The sequence below is a fragment of the Hyaena hyaena genome, unplaced genomic scaffold (genome assembly GCF_003009895.1).
Source record: "Hyaena hyaena isolate Hyena2069 unplaced genomic scaffold, ASM300989v1 scaffold_255, whole genome shotgun sequence".
Lineage (NCBI taxonomy): Eukaryota > Metazoa > Chordata > Mammalia > Carnivora > Hyaenidae > Hyaena > Hyaena hyaena.
This window is the reverse complement of record NW_024080888.1, coordinates 2002918-2011814: the sequence shown is the minus strand read 5'-3', so window position 1 is coordinate 2011814 and position 8897 is coordinate 2002918.

The window sequence follows — 8897 nt, the reverse complement described above, 5'->3', positions numbered from 1 at the left end:
TCTATTCTTCCTTGTGTTTACTCATCTGTACCCCTCCTCTCCATTCCAACTGAATGGAAGAACAATCTTTATATGTGTTATCCATTGCTGTATTTTCAGTGCCTACAACTGTGCTTGGCACACAGTGAATATTCAATAATTATTTAGTGTGTTGACTTAAAAATATCAAAACTGCAAGACATGAAGAATTTTAAAGCCCCTAGATCAACTGTTTAAATCCAGTGTCCCTAATTTTTCTGATTTTATGATTTCTCCTTCTACCCAAGGAATTACCTTGAGCATTGTGACATTTGTCCTAATTGTGTGTAAGAAGAACAAAGAAGGACAGAAACCTAGATAATATAATCTGTAATTCTTTTTTTAAAATGTTTTATTTATTTCTGAGAGAGAGAGACAGTGTGAGAGCAGGGGAGGGTCAGCAACAGAGGGAGATACAGAATCTGAAACAGGCTCCAGGCTCTGAGCTGGATGTCAGCACAGAGCCTGATGCGGGGCTCGAACCCACAAACCGTGAGATCATGACCTGAGCCGAAGTAGGACGCTTAACCGCCTGAGCCACCCAGGAGCCCCTATAATCTGTAATTCTTAGACAAATTGGAACTTACTCTTTAGTATGAAAGCTAAATGGCAAAATATTTCAGTTTGTTTCTCTACACACAAATTTAAAATACTTACCTTTGGGGCACCTGGATGGATTAGTTGGTTAAGCGACCAACTCTTGATTTCAGCTCAGGTTGTGATCTCAAATTTTCGTGAGTTTGAGCCCTGCATCATGCTCTGCGCAGACAGTATGGAGCCTGCTTGTGATTCTCTCTCTCTCTCAAAATAAATATGAAACATTTAAATAAAGAAAATATTTACCTTAAAAAAATTAAATCATCTAACAAGTATATATTTCTAACCAACTCAGGTGTATCTTGGGCACTTGGAATACATCAGTAAGCAGAAGAGTGATTCCTGCCCTTATGGGGCTTACTCACATACCTATCTGCTTTCTAGATCATTTGGCTCAATCAGGAGAATCTTCAAGTTCTGGGGAGTTTGTCCTTCATCCTGAAATATCTTCTTTATTTGTAAAATAACAACGGTATGCTTAGAAGCCTCCACTCTTCTCACATATGCAAATAACTTGTCCTGAAACACACATTTCTCATTATCTCTAAAAATATCATACATTATATATTGAATATATATATCGATATCATTTTCAACAGGAAGTCCTCTGTGTAATGATAAAGCTAAGAAAGTACATTAATTCAGAGGGAAGAGCAGACAACAGAGATTATTCAAATAGAAAACCACAAACATCTCTTTCTGTAAAAAGCAATGCAATTCAGTCACTAGCTCATTATTCTATTTTCTCTGATAATATCAATGTGCTTAACAGTAATATAAGGAAAGAAATTACTCGAGTACTCGTACTTTAATTTGTACTCCATAGAGAGGTATTTGTGTATATAAAATGATATTTTGAAAATTTGTTTTAATTCCATGTTGTTCATAAATCTGAGGAATTAGTAAAAAAAATTGAGATCATTCAAGATTAAAAATCCATTAAATAATTTTTATCAATATATCAAATACAGACAAAACCAATAATTTAAAACAAACCAAAGCACCCCTCTTTTAGACACCATAAAGATAGGATAAAGCCATCGTTATTTCCCTCCTTAGAAGAAAGGACCACCCTCTTCTCGTCAACCTGGGTGTTCTCAGAAGACTCATAAATATTGTCTTCATTCCATTACAGAGAATTGCAGGAAAATGTGAACAGGCCTAAGGCATAGAGCAGTGAGAAATATCAGTGCTGCTTTTTCCAGGCACCAGTGGCTGGATGGTTTTGCAGTTGTGCTATTTTCTAAACCACCCAAAAGCTGAGAAGGGTGGACAGGATTGGCATCTTCTTGTAACTAGTCTGCAGCCTGACCTTTATTGTGGGGGAAGCCTGTGCAGATCATGTTACATTTGGCAAAGTGCTGTTCTTCCTAAATATGGACCTCGACTGGACTCTCTAGAAGAATGAATGTTTGTCTTTGGAAGAGCTGTGTCTGATTAAACTGATGGTCCTAGAAGTCCAGGGAAAACCTTGATTCCTCACTTTACACTCAAGTGGGCCAACACTCTCTGGCCTGTCTAGGAAGAACTTCCTCTTCTCAGCCCAAATTTACTCTGGACTAAATAATCACAGTGCTGGAAAATGTGTTGTTGGAGGATATCTATTTTCCATAAAGTGATCATAGGAGCATATTATTAGCAAAACTAACCTTGGGGTAAGGACTCAATTTCATCACCATGGACGGGAGACTTGCATGTTATCTGACATTCTTTCTAATGTTGTGTAAACTTGAGGATAGTAGAGCATAACTAGGCATTCTAAAGACCAAATTTAAAAGGCCAACTTTTTTTGATGCCTGTCACTCGGGCATCCATTTACTAAGGAAAAAATAAATTCAAATGTTTATGAATATAGTTTAAAATATTTTCCTTTTCTATATTCAAATTAGTACATTCCAGCACAACATAAACTTCTGATGGTGCTGTGGACAACAAAGAGGTGTGTTAGTAGCTAGAAATGAGGCTCATCTCATATTTACCTCTTGACCAATGTCCAGCCAGAAAATCCATATGGTGGCTCAGAATTCAAACTAGGCCCATCAGTGAATGATCTGTGGCCCCAAAGAACTAAAACAGGTAACCAGAGCATATGATATGGATGAAAAGCTAGTTGGCAGAAATACGGTACAGAATAAATGCTAGACAGACCACTTCTTTCTTCACTGAACGTAGAAGAAGATAAAAATGGAAGAAAGAGACTGATCGTAGTTCAATGCAGAGAAAGAAAAAACCCTCAAAATAATATCTTTTAAATCTAATACATTTTTTATCTTTTCCAAAATTCATGACTTTCTAGAATTTAATATCTTACCATCATTTATATTTTTAGTCAAGACTAGCAGCAAGTATTCAATCACATTAAGAGTGTTGAGCTGGGAAAAAGATCAATATTGATGCTCTGTAACAAAAGAGACAAGTAAGGTAGTACTTACTGTCACTTTGAATGAAGTATGGCTGTGGGGTAGTCAATAAAAGAAGAGCATACCAAAATAACAATTGACAGGGTGTCTTAACTCAATAACATGTAGTCTATTCAAAGGAATATTTATTACTGGTACAGTGAGCAAATTAGTAATATCATGCATGGCCAGTTCATTCTGCATTTTGGTAAAGCCTATTCAATTTGAGTGTTTAAGTGATTTAATAACACATTGTTATAATCTTGAATATATCTCATTGCTTCCAAGGCAGCATACACAATACAGAAGAGATATGTTAGGGGTGGGGGGGAGGGGGGCAGTGCAGAGGTGTGATTTAGAATATGGGAGCTATAGACGGTAGTAGTTAAAAAAGTAAGTCCTAGAGCCAGGCTTCTGGATTTGAATGCCAACTTCACCTAATATCTCTAAGCTTAGTGTTCTTGTTCATGTCTATAAAATGGGAATAAAATTTGTATCAATTACAGGAATGCCTGGGTAGTTCAGCAGGTTAAGTGCCGGACTCTTTCATAATCTCATGGCTCCTGAGCTGGAGCCTCCCACCCATTGGACTCTGTTCTGACAGAGCAGAGAGTCTCCCAAGTGGAGCCTGCTTGGGATTCTCTCTCTCTCTCCCTCTCTCTCTGCCCCTCCTCCACTCACACACGAGGGCTCGCTCTCTCTCTCTCTCTCTCAAAATAAACAATACAAAATAAACTCACAAAAAATGTGTATCTAGTACAAGCGGTTATTGTGAGGAATAAATGAGATAGTTTATGTTCTGCACTTAGTATATTGCAAGTAAAGTTTAGCGCTTATTGATATTGCCGTGGAAGACATTTCTTTGCCTAGTTGACTATATCCATGGAAAGAAATGTAAATAATAGGTCACAGGGCACACCAAACTGAGCTTCAGTGCTTCATTAAAATTCCTCCACACACTCTTCTCCCACTAATCTGCTAAGATTATGTCTGCATGGGAAAAGACAAATGAAATCCTGAGTGTGTATTAGTTTGCTAGGGCTGCCATAACAAAATATTACAGACTGGATGATTTAAACAGAAATTAATGTTCTCACAGTCTGGAGGCTAGAAGTCCGAGATTAAGGAGCCAGCAGAGTTGATGTCTTCTAAGGCCCGTCTCCTTGGCTTGTTGGTAGTTTTCTTCTCACTGTGACCCTATACGGTCTTTCCAGTATGCCTGCCTCCCTGCTGTCTCTTTGTCTCCTTATAAAAACACTAGTCATATTAGATTAGGACCCTGCCCTAATGAACTCACTGTAACTTGATCACCTCTTTAAAGACTTTATCTCCACTAAAGGTTACATTCTGCGGGACTGAGGTTTGGGACTTCAAAATATGAATGTTGGGGTACACAAGTCAGTCCATGACAACTGCATTTGTTTATTACAATCAATGCATGAAATTTGCATTTTGAATGTTTCATAATTTTTAATTAGAAAATGTTTCCAAGTCATACATTTATATTTAAAAAAATAGAAGCACATGGAGCGAAACGTTAAAGTTCCTTTTACTATTTGCCCTTTCACTCCTCAATCAGGACATCTCTGGTGGCGATAGTTTTGTATGTTTCTCTTTTATAGAACTTTTATAGTTATACATGTGTGTGTAATACAAGATATATATGTGTGTCATTATGTCATAGCTATACTATACATTATATTACTTTAAAAATTTAAAAATTTTATTTATTTTTGAGAGAGACAGAGATGGAGTATGAGCAGGGGAGGGGCAGAGAGAGAGGGAGACACAGAATTCAAAGCAGACTCTAGACTCTGAGCTGTCAGCACAGAGCCTGATGCAGGGCTCGAACCCACGAACTATGAGATCATGACCTGGGCTGAAGTCAGATGCTTAACCAGCTGAGCTACCCAGGTGCCCCTATATTACTTTTATAATTGAATTGTGTTCTTCTTTTTTAAGTTAATAGAATTAACCTAAATAAATTTTTCCTTAAAAATTCTTTTTTATATCCTTATTAACATATATTATCCAAATTTACTTTTATAAGTTCTAAGTTTTGATTTTCACATTTAAGTCTTCAATTTTTGTGGGAATAATTTTATCCTTGCAAGAAGTGAGACAGGGATCCTATTCTCATATTGCTAGTCAGTAATCTCAGCACCATTTATTGTCTAGTCCATTTCTGCTTCACTGATTGTTACGTAGCTTAGTTGTGTACTAAGTTTTCCTAAAGGCATCTATCTCCCAGTGTCTGGGCTCTATACTAGGTCCCATAGCCTTGTTTGTCTTTCCCTGATGGAGACCACACTGAATCACTCTGGCGTATTACATCTTGCTATCTGAGAAGGCAAACCCTCTTATTTTGTTTGCCTACCTGATTGTCTTGGCTCTTTACCTGTTTATACAAATTCTGGGATAGCCTGACTTGCTTTTTGACCAGGGTTGTTGGGGTCATTCAAGCTATAAACTAGAGCATTTTTGAAGAGTAGGGAATTTTAGCGTATTTTAAGAAATTTCTTCCTATTCTCCTCTCCTCTGCCTCTCTATGCCTTCTGTGCTTCTGCACAGAAGCACTTGGTCGATGGATGTTGGAGTTCATAGATCTATACTCCATGCCTTATTCTCTCCTCTTCTCTCATACTTTTGATAATTTCGTTTTTATTTCTTTACTCATTTGCATGGATTTCTAAGGCAGTATCTACGATTGATTTTTCAGCTGCATTTCATTTTCTATTCATCCCGCCTATTGATTGTTTTAGTAATTTCTTTTTCTTAGCAGCCTCATTCTTAATGGATGAGTTATCCTTTTGAATCTTTTAAAAGCAACTAGTTGTGCTTATTTTCAAAGGCTCCTTGGTTGCTTGGGGCATTTGTTTCTTTGTTTATCGATTTTATTAGCTTTTCTTTATGTTGTTGATTTTCTTCAAATGGTTGCTTAAAATTCATTGTCTATTTTATCTATAGTTGATATTTAGATTACTGCTGGCAGCAGGAGAGTATTTCAGCGTGCAAATGAAAGTTTATGTTTTCTTGGCAGCGAATAGAGACCCAAGACGATGTGAGCTCACTCCTGTGTATATGCATGCATGTGTGTGAATGTGTGTGTAAGTAGCAAAAGTGTGGTCAGGTCGGCTTTCTTTTAGGGAACGCTTGTTGTGTATCTACTATGTGTAGAGACTTTGAGTCCTTTCTGGCTGCGATAGGTTACATGGAGCTCTGTCCTTCTCCATCCCTGGGCTCCCATTCTTGAAGAGTTTCACTTGTGGAAGGCAGTTGCTCAGAGTCTGCTTCTGGAAACAGGAGACTGGTATAGCCAACAAGGCATAGCTCACTTTTTCTAGGCCCCATTCCCTCTGAACTTAGTGCTACTTCATGATTCAGCTCTGTTGCATTTTTTTCCATCAGTTTATTCTCATCAGAAATGCTTTTCTCTTCTGGTGTGCTGATGACACATTTCCTGGCTTGACAGGATTGCTGAGGATTTGTTTTTATGTTATTTCAATGGGATTTTTTGAAGTAAAAAAGATAAAGCCAGGCATCTTGAACCAGAAGTGTTGAGTTGAGAATTTAGAATGGAGCAATACATCTTTTATGTTGTGTTGTGCACTATGATTAGAAGCAAACGAGATAATAAATTCTCACACTGAAAAACCATGTCATATACTTGACTAGATTTTCCATAGGACTCAGAACAATAAGTACTTTTATGGTTGAATGATTAAAACCAGATTAAGAGGGGCGCCTGGGTGGCTTAGTCGGTTGAGCGTCCGACTTTCGCTTAGGTCATGATCTCACGGTTCGTGGGTTCGAGCCCAGCGTCGGGCTCTGTGCTGACTGCCAGCTCGGAGCCTGGAGCCTGTTTCAGTCTGTGACTCCCTCTCTCTCTGACCCTCCCCTGCTCATGCGGTCTCTCTCTCTCTCTCCTCTAGAAATAAATAAAACATTAAAAAAAAATTTAAAAAAAAAAAAAACAGATTAAGAATAAGATTTATTCTCAAAATGAGATTTATTCTTCTAAAGTACCTAGGTAAATGTTCCAAAATTTTTCACTTATTATTTAAAATTTACTTATAGTGTTATTGTTTTGCATCACATTCCAGATATCATCTCTTTATTCCCCAGACTAAACTGAAACACTATTTTCAGGTTTTTCATTTTAATGCAGTATTTTTGCTAGTTTCTTCTTTCTAACTTCAAATGCCCATCCATTAGGCCAATTGTTATGGACTGAATATACACCGTCCAAATTCATATGATGAAGCCCTAATCCCCAACGTGATGGTATTAGGAGGTAGAGTCTTTGGGAGGTAGTTAGTTGAGATAAATTCATGAGTGTAGAGGACCCATGATGGGAATAATGTCTTTATAAGAGGAGGAAAAGATAGCAGAACTTTCTCTCTCCACTATGAGCACACAGCAAGAAGGCAGCTGCCTATTAGCCAAGAGAAGAAGCCTTGAGATGAAACCAACCTTTCTGGCACCTTGACCTTGGACTTCCCAGCCCCTGGAACTGTGTGAAATACATTTCTGTTCAAGCCACACAGTTTATGGTATTTTGTTATGAAAGCCTGAGCTGACTAAGACACCAATAACACCAAGAGTTTCTGAATAGGATGCCCAGAGCAACACCTCAAGTATAAGGCTTTGAATGAAGATGTGGGCATGATTAATTCCATTTGCAGCCTATCTTCAGCACATTCTCTTCTGTTTTGTGCTTCTATACGACAACACAGATGCCTTGATTCTAGAATTTCTCATTTCTCTTGTATTTAGACTTGTGAATACCTCAAGGGTGCTTATAATTTCATCCTTAAAACTGTAAGTAGAACAATTTTTGAGAAATAATGGTCGTTCAATAATGTTCTCTAAATGAATGAAATACATTTCTCTGCTACATCAAGTATAAATGGCTCAAGCAAAAGGGAAGGTTTTTTTTTTTTAATCACTTTCAATCCAAACAAAATCTAAACAGATCTAATAGCTTAGTATTCACATAAAAAGCATCTCTACTATTGAAAACTAAAGGTCTTGCTTCTGAGCTTGTGGTTAGCAAATTAACTTGACCTAATCACATTATTGAATTGTGTATTCAGAACAAAGATCTGCCTCCAAGAATATTTTAATGTTACTTTAGATTTTGATGTGTATGCTGAGCTTTGAGAAAATACATAGGTTCTTTATTGCACTGTGAATCAAAATAATAACAAGCAATTAAAATTTATGGTTGTGGGGATGGCAAACCAAGAAAGTCGCTCTTTATTATATTTTCTTTCTAAGTATAAATCATTATAATTGCCTTTGAAATAAACACAAGTATGACTCAGCAGTCTTATCAGTCATCGTTCCAACCCCAAAGATTTACTGTGTGGCCCTATGAGAATTACAAGTAGCTAAGGAATTCACTTAGGAAATGACGACAACAAAATAACCTTTTGTGTCCCAGCCACCTGGGTCTTGCTATGGTTCTTACGAGTAAGCTCTGGTGACTGCCACAGCCCACACTACTGTTGGATAATGAGAGGATTTCACTTATATTCAGCATTGTTTCTATGTGATAAATCACTTTGAATTACTAAGGTTTAATTTTGTTCGAAATGAGCTAATCAAATAATGGATGCAGTGGCTTTGCTGACTTGGGTAGGAGTGACATCACACTTACTTCATGGTGGTTATTAAAAGCAGCATTGAGGGGGGTGGCTCTATTAGGGAAATGATTCTCTACCGATAGCGCTTCAAAATATCAGAATTTGTAAATAACCAGGGGGACTTTTGTTTGATGTGAAAAGGTTTCCAGGATATGATTCATGAATTAACATTGTTGTAAGTGTAGATTTTGTGGATATCTTTTTACATATTTTATTTCTATCACCAATCAGTAAG